Source organism: Eriocheir sinensis, chromosome 61, assembly GCF_024679095.1.
Source record: "Eriocheir sinensis breed Jianghai 21 chromosome 61, ASM2467909v1, whole genome shotgun sequence".
NCBI classification, from domain to species: domain Eukaryota; kingdom Metazoa; phylum Arthropoda; class Malacostraca; order Decapoda; family Varunidae; genus Eriocheir; species Eriocheir sinensis.
The window spans coordinates 4,758,639-4,772,213 of NC_066569.1; the positions used below are offsets into that span (position 1 = coordinate 4,758,639).

General features: G+C 38.9%; 1 long non-coding RNA gene across 1 annotated transcript; it reads right to left on the reverse strand.

Moving 5' to 3' along the window:
• Window positions 1-12: 12 nt before the first annotated feature.
• Window positions 13-8,721, reverse strand: LOC126986204 (uncharacterized). Its single transcript, XR_007739396.1, has 2 exons — window positions 596-8,721; window positions 13-464 (listed from the first exon to the last, which is right to left on the reverse strand). It is a non-coding gene; the product is annotated as an uncharacterized LOC126986204 (long non-coding RNA).
• Window positions 8,722-13,575: the final 4,854 nt, after the last annotated feature.

Consider the following 13,575-nt stretch of genomic DNA (forward strand, 5'->3'; position numbering starts at 1 on the left):
TTTGACAGGTGATGTTAGATTTACCTTCCCTAACGACGTTATCTACAGTATTGCTCCTGGTGACTTCTGATTAATGATTCAGCTCGAGAAAATAACTGTGCAAAGAAGGAAATCAAGCACGTCATTTATTTCTATTTCAAACCATTTTCTTTGACTGATATTGATAGATTTACCTTTCCTAATGATGTTACCTTTAATATTACACCTGGTGACCTCTAATTAACTTTACAACACGAAAATACCTGTACAAAAAAGATAACCAAGGACTTATAATCAATTTCAAACCATTTCTGCATTAGATTACCTGTCTTAATTTAGCTAACAAACTACCTTCCCTAATTAAGTCACCTATATTACACCTGGTGACCTCTAATTAACGATACAATGCAAGAAAATACCTGTACAGAAAAAGAAATCAAGGACATCAATCATATCCATTTTAAACCATTTCCACATTAGATTACCTGTCCTAATTTAGCTAACGAACTACACCAGGTAACCTCTAATCAACTATACAGCATGAGAAAATAACTACAAAAAAGATAACCAAGCATTTCATCTATATCCATTTTAAACCCTTTCCGCATTAGATTACCTGTCCTAATTTAGCCCCCCAGGTGACCCCCTCCATCCAACCTGATTACCCCAGACAGGTGATATCCAGGTAGCCACAAGTGACGTGCTTACCTGAACTAGTGAACTGCCCAAAACAGGTGAATCGTTATCTACCTGACTAGTTAATTAGCTTCTGCGCCAGGTGACCGCGTACACTGCCTTGCCTATGTGCATATACACGCGCACACACTTACACACACACAGATATGACTCAGTGGATGGTATAAAATCAGAATGGAAATTGCGTTTATCATTATTATATATTTTTTTAAGTTCATTTGTATATAATTAGCACAATATACACACACACACACACACCAAGCGAAAAATTCAACTTTTCTCGCGACTTTTCATAAAATTCACGAGCAATTTAGATTTTTACTTTTTATTTCAACATTTGTGAGTGATACAATTTTGGGGGGGGCGTGTGTGAATTGGTGTCCAAGGATATGAGAGGAAAAAACACCCTTTGTAAATAGATAGATGAATAGGATATGTAAGTAAATTAAGACACACACACATACATGCATTGAAAGATAATTAAGAAGTAAGAACCAAACAAGTCTCCTTTTACAAGCGTTTTTTATATATTGTTGTACTCGTAGCGATGTTGTAGCCGTCAGTGTGAAGATAAAAATAATAATAATAATAATAATAGGAATTACGGCTTCGGCCAATAATTGTGTGTTTAGTAGTTATGCATTTTGAAATCTAAACTTTCCTCCGCTTTCTCTCGCTTCCGCTCTTCCTCCTCCCTCTTTCTTTCTCTCTTTCTTCATAAAATCAGTGTCTAGTGGTTATGCATTTTGGAATCTGAATTTTCCTCATCTTTTTCTCTCTTCCTCTTTCCTTCTTTCTCTCTCTTCATAAAATCAGTGTGTTTAATGGTTGATAATTTTGGAATCTATACTTTTCTTTGCCTTTCTCTCTCTTCCACTCTTCCTCCTTCTTTCTCGCTCTTCCTCTTTCTTTCTAAAATCGTGTGTCTAGTGGTTGAACATTTTGGAATCTAAACTTCTCTTCTGCTCTTCCTCCTCCTTCCGCTGTCTTTCCTTCTTTCTCTCTCGTCATAAAATCGTGTCTAGTGGTTGAACATTTTGGAATCTAAACTTCTCTTCTGCTCTTCCTCCTCCTTCCGCTGTCTTTCCTTCTTTCTCTCTCGTCATAAAATCGTGTGTCTAGTGGTTGAACATTTTGAAATCTAAACTATTCTCGCCTTTCTTTCTTCCTTCCTCTCTCTATTCCTTCTCCTCCTCCCTCGTTCTTTCTCTTCCTCTCTTTCTTAATAAAATTGTGTGTCTAGTGGTTGAACATTTTGAAATCTAAACTATTCTTGCCTTTCTTTCTTTCTTCCTTCCTCTCTCGCTATTCTTTCTCCTCCTCCTCCCACTTTCTTTCCTTCTTTCTTAATTAAATCTAAACTTTCCTTGTCTTTCTCTCTTTCTTCCTAAAATCAGTATCTAATCTTCTCTTGTATTTCTCTCTGTCCTCCTCCTCCTTCTCTCGCCTCTTGTCATCCTTCCTTCCTTCCTTTCTTACTATTCTCCTTAGTGGTTGAAAATATTTGAAATCTAAACTTTTCTCCCTGTTTCTTCCTCTCTCATCTTCCTCCTCCTCCTGTCTTCTTCTAAGTGTCTAGTGGTTAATCAATTTGAAATCTAAACAATTTTCTTCCTTTTCTTCGCCCTGTCTTCCTCCTCCTCCCCCCGTTATTTTCTTCGTTCATTGTTGTTTTATTTGATTTCCTTCCCATATTTTTTTTTTAACTAATTTCCAGCTTTTCTTTTTATTATGCATTTTTTTTCTCTTTTTCCTTCTAGTTGTTAATTTATTTTGTTGTTCTCTGTTTTTGAATTTTAAGATAACTATTATTATTTTATCTTTCTTTCTCTCCTTTCGCGTCAAGATCGGCGAGATTATTATATTTTTATCACTGTTGTCTTCATTATTATTATTATTTGTATTTATTATTTCTGTTCGCGCTTTCGTTTGTTTGTTCCCCGTTCGTTTCTTTGAGCTCGGGATTTTTTTTTTTTTTTAGTCTGGGGCGGAGGCTGACGTGGGCTTTACACACACGCACACACACACTTAAAGACAGATTCAGACACACACACATCCCAAAAAACGCACATGCACAAATACCTACACGCATACACACACACACACATCCCAAAAAACGCACATTCACAAATACCTACACACACACACACACACACACTCTTAAGAAATGTTTGCTCAGTTTAAATAAGAAGACGAACTCCTGGTCCTCCCTTGCTTAGTTTATAGGTAATAGTAAATTAAATAGATAAATAAATAAATAAGGGAAGTCAAGTATAAAAAAGAGAAGCTGAGAGGGAAAAACAAAAGCTTATCGTGTTTGTGTAACAGAATAATGACGTAATATTTAAGGTCAAAGCGATTTTTTTTTTCAATCATCTCCCGATATTTTTTTACCGTTTGCAGGGGAAGCGTTCGTGTGTAGAGGTATGTAAGTAAATAAAGACAAAAACACTACAAAAAACTATATAAAAAAATACATACACCTTTCTTGTTAATTTAGTCGGTACAAATTATGCTACTACTACAAACAGTTTTATTATTATCATTAACTATCATTATTATTACTACTACTCGTACTACTACTACTACTATGCTATTGTTATACTATTACTCCCACTACTACTACCGTTGTGTAATATATCTGTACATGTGTTGGGCGTGGCTGGCGAGCGTTGCCGCCGGGAGCAGTGTCAAAAAAATGGCTTCTCGCTTGGAAGTTTCAGAAAGAGGAAAAAACTTAAACTAATAAAACAAGAATAATGATGATAATTTGACTTGTGTAAGTAAGGAGCGCAGGAATTTCTTTAGCTATATGACTAGTAGATGATGAAATGCTATTATTATTATTATTATTATTATTATTATTAACCTTTTTGAAATTATATCCTTAAGTAGATTTTCTATGGATTTATATATTATATCTATATTAAAGAAAAACACACTTGAAAGGTTTTTGTTTTGTGAATGTGAACCAGTGTATCTTTATTTAGTGCTTGGATTTTTGCAAACACGTCGGTTAGTTAAGCTGTAAGGACCACGGATGGCTTAGAGACGCATTGTACTATCATTATATTATTTTTTGTATGTTGTTTTGAAATGCTACTTTTGCATGTGGCGGAGAAGGGAGCAAGCGAGCGAAGGTGACGAGAGGAAAGTTCCGAGAAGTGATTAGTTGTCTCGGAATGTTTGTTTGTTACTGGAGTCAAACTTTTCTTCCTCAGACGTTGTAATAGAAAGAAAAGGAAAGAAATTAAAAAAAATGAAAAGTTCCGAGAAGTGATTAGTTGTCTCGGAATGTTTGTTTGTTACTGGAGTCAAACTTTTCTTCCTCAGACGTTGTAACAGAAAGAAAAGGAAAGAAATTAAAAAAATGAAAAGTTACAAGAAATTATTGTCTCGGAAAATTTGTTGTTACTGGAGCCGAACGTTTCTTCCTCAGACGTTGTATTAGAAAGAAAAGGAAATTAATGAAGAAAAGAAAGTGTCAAGAAATGATTAATCGTCTCGGAATGTTTGGTTGTTACTGAAGTTGAACATTTCTTCCTCAAATGTTGTATTAGGACGCAAAGGAAATATATAAAAAGTCCATTGTTAAGCTTTTGTCGAGTTATGAAATACTAAAGTTGTGGAAGCTGTTATTTAAACTTAACCAAAAGATCAAGATAATGTTTCTTTAATTGAACAGCGATCAGTTACTAGTGAATATAACAAAGAAAGGATAGGTAAATTCAAGAAAAACATATAAAACAGCTAAAAAATAAACACCAAGACCCAATAAATGAATGACAGAAGCCAAAATAAATAGAAAAGAGTGACTAAAGAAAAGAGCAAGGAAGAAAGTGAAAACAAAATAAAAACACCGGCAACCAAAAAAAAAAAAAGCTAAAGAAAAGAGGGAAGAAGAAAGTGGATGACAGAAAAATAACAAAACAGATGAACAAACAGAACAACAAAAAACAAGATGAAAACAACAACGCAAACTCATGAAGGCTGAAGGAACGGACCACAGTGAGTGAAGGACAAAGGAAGAACGACAAAGAAAAAAAAAGGAAAGTCAGGAAAACCCGCCAACGCTACCGCTATGTATAAACAATAATATTATAATCATCCTTTCCACAAGATTATATTTCTCTTGTATAATTATTTTTTTCGCTCCAGAATATAAACAACCCGAGACTGACAGCCCCTCCTCCCTCTCCCCTTCCCTCCCCCCCTGTCCTACCTACCCCATTGTTTGACTCCATTATAGGGGGTTATGGGGGGTGAAGGGGGCAGGGAGGGGGTGGGGGGTTAGTCTGTCGGTCGAGTGGTCGGCGATCCGTGCCGCAAACGATGAGTAGTACAAATTAATTTTCTTGAACGCTATTATTATTATTATTTTTATATTTAATATTTTTATTCTTATTTTATTCTGAGGTGTTTTGACTGCAATGTTAGTGTTGCCGCAAGTGAGATTTCTGTGTTATTATTATTATTATCATTATTATTATTATTATTATTATTATTATACTATATATATATTTTTTCTTTATTTTTGTCCTGCCCGGCCAGAACTTTTATCCATGATGCTGATTCACTATATTGATCATTATTATTTTTATTATTATTATTGTTTCTCTGTTCCCGCTGCCTCTGTCTGTCCGAGTGTCTGTCTGTAACGCCCATTCAAAACTGTTCAACTAGTGGTGATTTGGAGAACTGGATTCATTGACGATTTTTACAAGTGATATTAATAGTTTGTTGTTATATATATACAGTCGTTCCTCAAATAGTTCGGTTTCGGTTTTATACGGTTTGTTATGGAAGATCTTTTAGGATTTTTAAATTTCCTGCTTGTCGGGAAATTTAAAAATCCACATAAAACCAAAATTGAACTATTGGAAACAATACTATTTGAGGGATGACTTACTGCCAAAGTTAATCATAAACCACACAAAGAGACCTAGGTGTTGGTAAGAGTAAAAATTGTCAATGGGATACTGGTTCGAGACTTGACCAACATAGGACTATTTGAATCTATTCTATACATCACCAGATATACACACAAGAAATCTAGATGTCGTAAAGAGTAGAAACCGTCTATGTGATACTAGTCCGAACCTTAAGTAATACCAGACTTCATTTAACTTTATCTTTTGACCCCAAACAGACTATTCTAATCTCTTCCATACGACAAGAAATCTACACATTGGAAAGAGTTAAAATCGTCTACATGATACCAGTCTGAAACTTAACTAATACCAGACTTAACCCATCGTATATGCCACCAAGAAATAAAGATAGTAATAATAAAGAGATCTAGAGGTTGGAATAAGTAAAAACCGTCTATGTTATACTAGTCTGAAACTTAACTAATTCCGGACTTAACCATATAAGTAAAAACCGTCTACGTTATACTCATCCAAAACTAATTCCGGACTTAACCCATCGTATATGCCACCAAGAAATACAGCAATAAAGATAATAAAGAGATCTACATGTCGGGAAAGTAAAAACCGTCAATTCACAAAATAAAGAGATCTACATGTCGGGAAAGTAAAAACCGTCAATTCACAAACTATCCCAATCACCTGTAAAAATCGTACGAAACTCAACGAACACCAGACTGTATTTCAACTTTATTTTCAACCCCAGAATTCACAAACTATCCCAGTCGCTTGTAAAAATCGAACGCCGGACTGTATTTCAACTTTATTTTCAACCCCAGAATTCACAAACTATTGCAGTCACTCAACGAACATCTGACTGTATTTCAACTTTATTTTTCAACTCCACACAGACAGACACATTATACAAAGGCGGAGGCAGGGGTGGCAGCAGCAGCATCGGGCCCTTGTGTTAGGCTGCGGCAGACTGACCTACAAACTACTACTAAGCAAACATACCTTACCTGTGTATCTTAATTCTTCACATAGAATATACCAATAATTTGATGACATTGTACTGGTGTTTATTATCCTTGGGGAGGGTGTGGGGTGTTGTTCTAGTTGACTTTCTTATTGTTAGTGTTTATTATTATTATTAGTAGTAGTAGTAGCAGTATTAGTAGTGATAGAAGGAGAGGAATAGAAATAGTTATAGTAGTAGTGGTAGTGGTAGCAGTAGAAGGAAGAGGAATAGAAGTAGTGGTAGTAGTAGTAGTAATAGTAGTATTTATATTTTATGGGAAAGAAAAGCCAAGAGCTGAATGAGTTCTAGTTCAGTGGTTCTTAACCTTTTCAGAGGCGCCGAACCCAAACGAAAACCTCCGCACAGTAGCCAAACCCCTTAAGTATAAAGAAGAAGAAAAAAAAAAAGAAAAAAAAAGACATACAAGTGCAAGAAAAATTCCTTCAAAGTTCAAGAGTATATTGATTTTAGATAATACAAAGAATGTATTCGATTTTAATCCATAAAACTATTAAAGAAAATTTGCTTAAAATTCAATTGCAAAATTGCAATATCTTTCGGGAGGATCTTCGCCGAACCCAGGTTAAGAACCACTGTTCTACTTGGTTTTATTAGTGTTAATGTTAGTATGGTGGTGGTAGTAGTAGTAGTAGTATTTTTAATTTGGAATAGGAGAGGAAAACCAAGAACAATGAAAGTAAACAAGAACTGAATAAAGTGGAAGAAAAAGTACTCCCTCTTGAAAGAACTAAAGGATTAAAGTATAGAAAAGGAAAATACAGTGAAAGGAGGGAAAATATAGTAAGAGGAAGGAAAATATTGTAAAAGGAAGGAAACTGCAGCTATGGAAAACAAATATAAAGAAAAATATAAAAAAAAGGAAAATACAGGAAAGGGAAGGGAAACATAGTAAAGGAAGGAAACTGCAGCTATGGAAAACAAATATAAAGAAGAAAAATATAGAAAAAAGGAAAATGCAGGATGGAAAACAACTATAACAAAGGAAAATACAGGAAAAGAAAGGAGTCCAGACGTAACCAACAGAAGGGCTAAAAGATGAAGGAACCATAAACTCTTGCATAAGGAAGTTGGACGGCGTGATTCACCTAAATTCCCCTTTCTCAGGTGTACTTATAGGTCAAAAGACTAATTAACATGAATAGGGTGTTATTAGAAGTGGTATAAGTGAATATTATAAGCTCATTTAACAGGAAACAGTGCTCTGAAGGGAAAGCCTCTGATGGTTTGGACATGTAAAGAGAGCAGGGGAGGATACAGTGCTTGGAGTTTTGGAGAGATTGGAGGTAGAAGGAAGGAGACCAGTTGGTAGACCTAGGAAAGGCGACTATTCTTTGATCTCTAAACTCACAAACATTAATTAAGAGGTATAAAAGACCAGTTGGTAGACCTAGGAAAACGTGGAGGTGTATACAGGAAGACTTGGCATTGATGGGATTGGATGAGCATCGGGCAGATGACAAAGTAGAATGGAGGAGAAAGAGAGCAGGGGAGGATACAGTGCTGGGAGTTGTGGAGAGATTGGAGGTAGAAGAAAGGAGACCAGTTGGTAGACCTAGGAAAACATGGAGAAGGTGTATACAGGAAGACTTGGCACTGATGGGATTGGATGAGCATCGGGCAGATGACAAAGTAGAATGGAGGAGAAAGAGAGCAGGGGAGGATACAGTGCTGGGAGCTGTGGAGAGATTGGAGGTAGAAGGAAGGAGACCAGTTGGTAGACCTAGGAAAATGTGGAGAAGGTGTATACAGGAAGACTTGGCAGTGATGAGATTGGATGAGCATCGGGCAGAAGACAGAGTGGCCCATGGTCCAGACTTGGTGGTCTGTCCTTAAACCTAAGCGATTTTACATTAATCAGAAGACTCCAAAACGTTGCATTTCTACTCTAGTTGATATTAAGTTGAAGGAAGTGACGGTCGAGCTTATTTTTGAAGGAGTCAATCGTGTTACACTGGACCACTGATGATGGGAGCTTATTCCATTCTCGCACTACAACGTTGGTGAAGAAAAATTTGGTGCAGTCTGAATTTACTTGTCTACATCTGAGTTTTACGCCATTGTTCCTCGTGCGCAAAGTGTCATCGATCATAAACAATGTTGATCTGTCTACATTCGTGAAACCATTAAGTATTTTAAAACATACGATCATTTTACCTCGGATGTGACGCTTCTCAAGAGAAAACATGTTAGGGTAGAAAGCCTTTCTTCGAGGATTTGTTGCGCAAGGAAGGATAATTTTTCGCTGTCTGACGCTGAACACCTTCTAATTTAGCAATATCCTTTGCATGGTGGGGAGACCAAAACTGTACCGCATATTCCAAGTGGGGTCTGACTAAACTGTTGTAGAGCGGGAGTATTACATCTTTATTCTTAAATAAAAAGTTTCTTTTAATGAAGCCCAACATTCTGTTCGCTTTATTTGCTGCATCGATGCATTGCTGTGAGAATTTGAGGTTTGACGCGATTTTGACCCCCAAGTCCTTGACGCATTGAACGCTTTTGAGTTTAACGCCGCGCATTTCGTAATCAAACTTCTTATTCCTCGTTCCAACTTGAAGGACCTGGCACTTGTCTACGTTAAAGAGCATCTCCCATCTATCCGACCAAGCTGAAATTTCGTGTAAATCCTCTTGGAGGCTTGGAGATCTTGTGTCACCAACTTGTTATGTTATTACTCAAGGGTGACAGATTTAATACAAGAGAGAGAAGGCTGGGGGGATGGAGTGTACCTGGATTTGAAAAAGGCATTTGACAAAGTACTGCACAGAAGACTAATTTGGAAAATTAAAAATAGAGGTGGAGTGGGTGATGGACTTATTAAGTGGATGGAGGACTTCCTAACTAACAGGGAAATGAGGACAATAATCAAGGACAAGGTTTCCAACTGGTGCCCAGTGAGGAGTGGGGTCCCACAAGGTTCAGTGCTGGCACCATTAATGTTTGCTGTTTATATAAATGATATGGTGGACGGAGTGACCAGCCATGTGAGTTTGTTTGTAGATGATGCAAAGCTCTTGAGACGAGTCAATGATGTGAAAGACTGTGAGGCATTGCAGAGGGACCTGGACAAAATATGGGAGTGGAGTGGTACATGGCAGATGGAATTCAACCTTGGGAAATGTAAAAAAATAGAGTTTGGTAAGAGTGGTAGAAGATGTGAATATGATTATAAGATGGGAAGTGAGATAATATGCAGAGGAATGGAAGAAAAAGATTTGGGAGTGACTATCTCAGACAACATATGTCACCGGACAAATACATCAACAGGATAACGGGACAAACTATGAATTTGCTGAGGAACATAAGGACTGCATTTGTGTATTTGGACGAAGAGATGATGAAGAAAATAATAATTACAATGATAAGGCCAAGGTTGGAGTATGCAGCAGTGGTCTGGTCTCCTCACGAAAAGAAGAACATAAGAAAGCTGGAAAGAGTACAGAGAGCTGCAACTAAGATGGTACCGGAACTTAGGGATCGGACTTACGAGGAGAGACTCAATAGCATGGGGTTCACAACCCTGGAGAGAAGAAGAGAAAGAGGAGACCTGATCGTGGTGAACAAGGTGGCAAGCGGGGTGGAGAATCTGGACAGAGAGGACCTGTGTGTGTGGAGCGAGAGAGAAACGAGAGGACATAGAAGTTGAGGGCGACCACGTGTAGGCGAGATGTGAAAAAGTTTAGCTTCCCAAACAGAAGCATTGAGCTATGGAATGGACTGGAGGAGGAGGTGGTTTGTGCAAGAAGCATTTATGATTTTTAGGAAAAGTTGGATAAGAGAGGATATGGAGACGGGACAGCGCGAGCGTAGCTCTTTTCCCGTATGTCACACCTAGGTAAATACTGCTAGGTAAATACACACACAAACACACCTATTCACACCTCCTCCTCACATTCTTCCCACTCTTGATGCACAAAATGGAGGAGAGATGAACTTGAATTATTGCCTAAGAGGAAAGTCTTTCGCACCCTTCGTAAACAAACTGAGTAATTTCTTCTACTTCTCCGGAAACCAAACTAATCCTCCCCCATCCAAAAAGTAAAATAAATAAAGAAAGCAAATGGGAGGGGGGTGAAACTGTCTCATTTTCAAGTCATTTTGCAAGAGGTTGTGACGGTTTACTCTGCTGCCCATTTCCTATTCCCAGTAACCAAAGAAAACATGGTGTTGGAATTTCTATTAGGGATGACATTAAGGTTGGTAGAACCTTTAATGATCATCCCAACACAGCTGGGGTATGTTTGCCAGATTTTGGTGTTACAGTTTTGGTTGTTTACAGACCGCCAAGTAATTCTTTGGTGGACAATATCATACTATGGGGTCGTATTATAAAACATTTGGCCAAGAACACATATTTGACAAGGCTTAAGTAGGAGTTGCGGGCATTTCCAGGAGTAGTTTTATGACCCTGGTGGTAGTTTGACCCTTCTGCTGTACCGTGAACCTGAAGAAACACTCATTAGAACCCGACTGACCCACTCTTTGACCTTTAGAAATAGCTGATGTGAGAAGCAAAAGTGTCTTAAAATACCAACCTGTAGCTCTCATCTCCTACCTGAGTCTGTTGGTGAGGGTACAGAACTTGTTCCGGCTGGGGATTTGCCCTCCATTAATTGGTCCTCTGACGTTCCTGTTGGCGGTTCTTTACTTGGTGAGCACTTTCTTTATTTCTTTTAGCTCGATTACCCGCGTGACCGGCAGGGGCGGCGGGCACGGGGCGAGTGTGTGGCCGCCCCGCCCCGAGACCACTGACCCTCCACTCACGCCAACCAGCCGGCCGCCACACACCAGCTGGCCTTCACACCAGCCCACACCACACCCACACCGCCCCAGTACCACGCCCCTGCCAGGCCACCCTCCCCGGCGCACGGCTGTCCCTCTCCCGCCCCGCCCACGACTGGTTCACGGGGCCGGGTGGTTCGGTTCAGTGGTTTAGTAACCGAACCACTGAACTGAACCACCCCTACCAACTGGTCGATGCTGTACATCCTTGTCTTATCCCACTGGTTATTTCTATTTCAACTTCATCCCCCTCTCCTACCTCTACTTTAGTTCTATCCTTTGTATATACTTTAGTTATAAAGTCAATGTTGTTAGGACTAATTTTATTTTGCATTAACATATCTATCAAGCGTTCCCTCTTTATGGTCACTGTTAACCCTGCGTTAGTACCCTGGGGTTTTGGAACATTGTTAGTACTCCGGGGTGTTTGAACATCCCTCCTCTAAGAAATTATGTATCGTTGATACTATTTTCAATATATGCATATATTCGATTTCACACATTACTTCAGTCACTGACGAATAGCTTAATGTCATTATGGCTGATATCGGAGAATATCTGTGTAAAGGAATTGGTCAAACACACACGCACACAAAAAATTGGACTCTAACGATCATTTCTAAAGGAGTCGTCAGACGATCAGTGGCAAGCGTGTTGGCGAAGCACGATTTACGGCAGTTTCGAAACATGGTGACGAAGCACGGTAGAGAACGTGGTTCAGCATAAAAACTGTTCACACGTTTACTGACCCACCTCCACCCAGCGGGAAAGCGCCCAGTTAAGTGTGTAGGGAGGTACTGCACGTGAGCGTTCGTTTCCCGTGTGTTCCTTGGCGGTCTCACAAGATTATCAATGGCCCCAAAAAGCATTCGCAGGCGGAAAGCAGCTTTATTATGCATCCTTGCTGCAGGCAAAGTAGTAAAGGACAGTGGAAAAGAGCGAAAAAGAAGTGTTTGGGTTAAAGACTGGTTACAACATAAAGAACGTGGGAGTCCTTGGTGGCGCAGGGGCTGAGCCGCTGAGGACACGCACCGAGTCGTCTCACGATCAGTGGGTGAGTGTGGGGACCGAGCATGGCGCTGACGAGCTTGGTTCAGCTAGAGATTTGTGTTGGTGTCGGACCTGCTCGAACAAGGTTGGTGCTTCAGTTTAGCATGTCTACACGATCATTTTCCACGCATTCACCTCTCGTTCGCTGAACCACCACACCTGCCCACTGATCGTCTGACAGCTACTTTTCGAGCTGCCAACACACTGAACATGACGCCCCGAGGGACTTTCTTCACGCCAGGCTTTCCACACATGATACACCACACACACCACAGCCCTTCCAGCACACCTCACACTTAATAAAATCCCCTTCCACAGTACTTTACGCCACCCCAATCAGCATTTCACTCAAAGCACTCTCCTATACGGCCTCTCCACACGTTCTGACACACCACACACACACCTTGCCACACACCAGAGCCCTTCCAGCACACCTCACACTTAATAAAATCCCCTTCCACGGTACTTTATGTCACCCTAATCAGCACACACACCCATACGGTCTCTCCACATGTAACACACCACACACGCCTTGCCACACACCAGCCCTTCCACCACACCTCACACTTAATAAAATTCCCTTCCACGGTACTTTAAGTCACCCTAATCAGCACTTCACTCTAAGGATTATATTGGCAGTCTGACACACACTTTTCCCTTCTTATCTACATATGTTAACGGAAGTATTATAAAGGGTGACAGGACACACACACACACACACACACACACACACACACACACACACACACACACACACACTCTATCACTACATTATTTACTGTCCTTTTTGAGTCTGGTAACATTATTTGAGTAACTTCATTGTAGATTATTTCCTTTATTAGTGTGTGTGTGTGTCTGTGTGTGTGTGTGTGTGTGTGTGTAAGGAGTTCTATATATATATATATATATATATATATATATATATATATATATATATATATATATATATATATATATATATATATATATATATATATATATATATTTAAAAAAGAGCATATTACATTCTATCCATTTCATTCTTACAAACATTTATTTTAACTAGCTTTATAATTTCCATTCTATATAGTCATACTTACTTGCTCAACCTTTCCGTATATATGAATTAACCTTCAGCTATTAGTTATATAAGCACATGTATTGAAGAACCAGCACTTG